The 4,467-nt window shown below is 44.2% G+C and overlaps 1 pseudogene; it reads left to right on the top strand.

The window, feature by feature from the left end:
- Window positions 1-1,932: 1,932 nt before the first annotated feature.
- Window positions 1,933-2,050, top strand: LOC126299696 (5S ribosomal RNA; annotated as a pseudogene).
- Window positions 2,051-4,467: the final 2,417 nt, after the last annotated feature.

The following is a 4,467-nucleotide window of genomic DNA, read 5'->3' as shown; positions in this document are numbered from 1 at the left end:
AAACACGATTTAAATCATTGTACATATAAATAGTTGTTCTAAATCACTCAAGAAATATCCAGAATCAAATGTCAAGATATTTCTGGAAACATCGGTACAAACCTGGTGAAGGTTATCCAGAAGCTGGTAGAAAAATGTTATAAAATCTATTTGGAAATTATGCTTGTAAGAATTTCTATGTACTGATCCTTTTACTTACTTTAATCTGTACTAAAATTCTGTAATGTCTAATTTAGTTTTAAGTCGTGAATTGCTATCGTATTGTAAACAAAACATTGTCAAAGACTCATTGTTTGGAAAGATATTAATACACCTAGCAGTTGTCAGTTGCCAGTTCAGTTCGGATATGCAGTGCGGTTAGCTCGGAGAGTCAGTTGTTGAGTCTGTGAAGTCTGTCAGTTCTGTTTGTAAATAAACGTCTGTAATGAAGAATTACTTGTTGTCGTCAATATGAACTCAAGACCTTTTGCACGACATTCAATGAATAGTCGATGTTCGAAGTCACTGAGCTCTCCAGACCAATACATTCTGCAGTCAGTGCTTTTCAACTGACAATAGAATACTCCCCGCCTCCTTTTACACTCTTAGACAGAAACGACAGCCCATGAAGGAATTATCCGAGTGGGACAGGAGTCGGCAGGGTTTGCCAAGTATTAAGACCAGCAGGAGAAACTCTCGCCGTGTTAGCTTGCTGAAATGTAAGCCCAGGATCACTTGCACGACGGGCATCAAAACGGGGCGTAGAAAACCGTCTACTTACCGCTGTGCCGTCAGAGTGCCACGGGTGACAAATGAAGGAGTCCTGCTATGAAAAGGAAAGGACTCCAGACCATCGTTCCTGGTTATCGGGGTGTTAGGAAGGTGACAGTCATATCGGTATCCCACTGCTGTCTGGGCTTATCAAGGCTCAGTTCGAAGCGGGACTCATCACTGAAGACAATTCCACTCATTCAATGAGATTACATGGCGAAGACCTGTCTCGAGACGCCACGGACGGATGTGAGATACCGAAGACACTTTCGCCCCCCGTGCTGTCCGACAACGATGAGTGACGCTCTGGTGTGCCATTCTTTTCACAGCATGACATCGTCGGTTGTTACCTGCACCACTCTTACAGCACAGCGGTCCGTTGACGATATAGTGTGCCCCATTTTGTTGCCCTTCATGGCAAGCAATCCTGGGCTTACTACTCAGCAAGCTAATGCCCATACACACACGGTGAGAGGTTCCAATGCCCTGCTTCATGCTTGCCAAACCATACCATTGCCAGCAAGGTCGCCACATCTCTCCACAATTAAGAAAGTTGGGGCATTACGGGCAAGGCCTTCCAACCAGCTCGGTAGTTTGGCCCTCTAACGCACCAATTGGACAATATGGGATGATATCCTTCAGGACATCCAACAGTTCTATCAGTCAATGCCAAGACGAGTAACTGCTTGCTTAAGGCCCAGATGTGGACCAACGCGTTACTGATTTGCTCGGTTTCTGAAGCTCTTTCTCTTGAATAAATCGTCCAACTTTTTGAAATAGTAATCATTTGTTTGTTAGAACATGAACTATCTTACTTCCAGCGATTTCCCTCCCATTTTCTTAGAGTTTATGATGGTTAGTCCTCCTCTCGTGGCATCTAGATGTAGGTACCACATGCCATGGGTGTCAAAGTATAATTATGATCTGAAATGTGTAATATGGAGCATTTCCATATTCAGCAATGCATCCATACCGGAAGTTAGAGTAATGCCAATAATACGATTAACTAACGTTCAAGACTTAAGCCTGTTGAAAAAATATAGTAAGACCTTTCTGTTTCAATTTTGTAAACGAGTTTTCTACTTTGAGTTTGTGTCACTAGTGGCGACAGTCTGGAACCGGGCGACCGCTACCCAGCTGGTCATCAATCTATTTAAGTAGCACCTGTCGGAAGCAATCAGTGGCAACGGCCTGGCCGTAGTGGATACACCGGTTCCCGTCAGATCACCGAAGTTAAGCGCTGTCGGGCGTGACCGGCACTTGGATGGGTGACCATCCGGGCCGCCATGCGCTGTTGCCATTTTTCAGGGTGCACGCAGCCTCATGATGCCAATTGAGGAGCTACTCGACCGAATAGTTGCGGCTCCGGTCAAAGAAAACCATCATAACGACTGGGAGGGCGGTGTGCTGACCACACACCCCTCCTATCAACAACCTCAGTGGGGATGTCCCGGTGGGCCACATGTGGCCTGATGACGGAGTGCTTTTTGTTTGTTGGAAGCAGACATACCTTTTACTTAAATCTTTCTGACTACAAGTGTTTAGACCAAGGATTCGTGCTGCCCACATGCATCAAGCAACTAACAGCCGAATCCAAAATCGTAAACTAAAGATAAGAGCGTCTTAAGAGTATTTTTCTTGCTTAGTTACAAACAAAATCCTTAAAGTAACAGTAATATTTTAAGATGTGCTTAATTTTAACTGATGTTAGTGAATTTGTAAGCGAGCTAAGTAAAGTTTGTCGGTTGCGCGGTCACTGTAGGACTGATAGACGTGAGAGGGAGCATATTTCATTATTAGACTTTCAATGCTGACAACTCACGAGCGTGAGCAAGTAGCACGGATCAGATGCTTTGTTATAAATGTCAGACGGAATTAACATGTATTCCGAAAGCGCGTAAGAGACAGTCATTTTAAAATGCGGTTCATGTTTGTAGCAAGTAATTTGCAATAAGATTAAGGCTGTTGTAATACAATGCAGTGAATGAAAGAAAAAATGACACTGCCGGCCTTTGTGTCCGAGAGGTTGTAGCCGCTTCAGTCTGGAACCGCACGACCGTTACGGTTGCAGGTTCGAATCCTGCTTCGGGCATGGATGTGTGTGATGTCCTTAGGTTAGTTACGTTTAAGTAGTTCTAAGTTCTAGGGGACTGATAACCTCAGATGTTACATCCCATAGTGCTCTAAGCCATTTGAACTAGTGGCGATTACTGTGGTGTTATCTACTTCCTACGCATCTAAGGATAAATCAGCAGAACACATGACCAACAGTGGCACTAGAAACTATTCCAGCCGCGCGTGGTAGATTACGTTACTCCATTTCCTGTCCCATGGCTGCTCAAGAAGATGGTCCCAATAAACTACACAAAGACAGTTCTGAATCAACAAAACGATTTTCATAGTTTGTATTTTTTTCACAGAGGAAACTAAGTGCTGTCTTAACTCTAGGAAAGCACAATGTACAAGCACTTGTGTCACTGAGGTAGAGGTAAGGTAGCTTTCTCAGTAGCTGTGGGACGACGCGGCTTGCGAACACTGTTCGGTTTGTCAACGTCCTCTAAGGATTAAATCACGCTTAATTCCATGCGCTCATTTCCATCTCACGGAAGGCAGATGGTCATAAACTGGTGTTCATCGCGTCTACGTCACTATATAGTTACACCACTACCTTGAGACTCAAATTACTAAAATTCTGCCTCTTAGTGATCATGCAAACCACTACGTACAAATTGCGACTCAAACACGAAATCGTCTCCACACAATCTATTTTGCTCCTAAACGTCGTTTACGAGAAATAGTACAAGCACCCCAACACCGTGATACACGAAGTAGTTGGGCGAAAGAACATCTCGAATGAAAACAGGAATAGTGGCGTCGAGTTCTCTTGACCGACCAGAGCAGTATTTGTCTGGCGCCTGATGATCGTAAGCGGAGACTGTGGAGGTGGACAGGTATCAATGCCTGTACCTCAGGTTCAGCAAGGAGGTGGCTCAGTCGTGTTTTGGGCGGTAAAATGTACAGATATCTGAAGCCACTCATCGCTGTCGAGGGTAATTTGAAGGACGCCATTCGAAACTCGCAGCGTGTCTTCGCAAGAAGCTTCCTCTCATACTGAATACCGTCAGAAGAGCGTCAAAGAATGGGACATGGTTCAGCAAGAACATCTGGGCACGTTGTGGACAGTATTTCAAGAAGGACATACGCGTGTTGCAACGATTGGGGCGGAACAAAATGATACTGAAGTTTCACCCAGCAACAGAATTTGATTTCATAGAATTGCACGTTCGAACGGAATGTATATATATATACTGATTTAACAAAAAATTTGTAGTTTCAAAAGTCTTGTGCTTTAATTCCCTAATATACAAATAAAACAGCTGCCGGTCGCACGCAACCAGATTTTATGCCCGGATTCGCCCGTCAAATGCGAGCGTCTGTGGGAAACGATTGAGAGATGATGCTCGATTCTGTGGGCCGAAATCAGTTATAAAACCAAATTCTAGGTGACCTGTAACTGTTTGATCTGTATGTCATCTACAACGGGCGATGCACTCCCGACAAGCCATATCTGCACTTACTGTATTTTGAATCTCTGTTTCCCTAGAATCTAAGCACACAGACGCTTTCAGATATGCAAGCAGTGCACACCACCCTTGGAGCAGTTCATCCGCCTGCAGTAAAAAGTTTTCAGATGAACAGTACAAGTCATCCTCACTA

This window comes from Schistocerca gregaria, chromosome X, assembly GCF_023897955.1.
Source record: "Schistocerca gregaria isolate iqSchGreg1 chromosome X, iqSchGreg1.2, whole genome shotgun sequence".
NCBI classification, from domain to species: domain Eukaryota; kingdom Metazoa; phylum Arthropoda; class Insecta; order Orthoptera; family Acrididae; genus Schistocerca; species Schistocerca gregaria.
The sequence above is the reverse complement of the archived record's forward strand: the minus strand, read 5'-3'. Positions and strand labels throughout refer to the sequence as shown.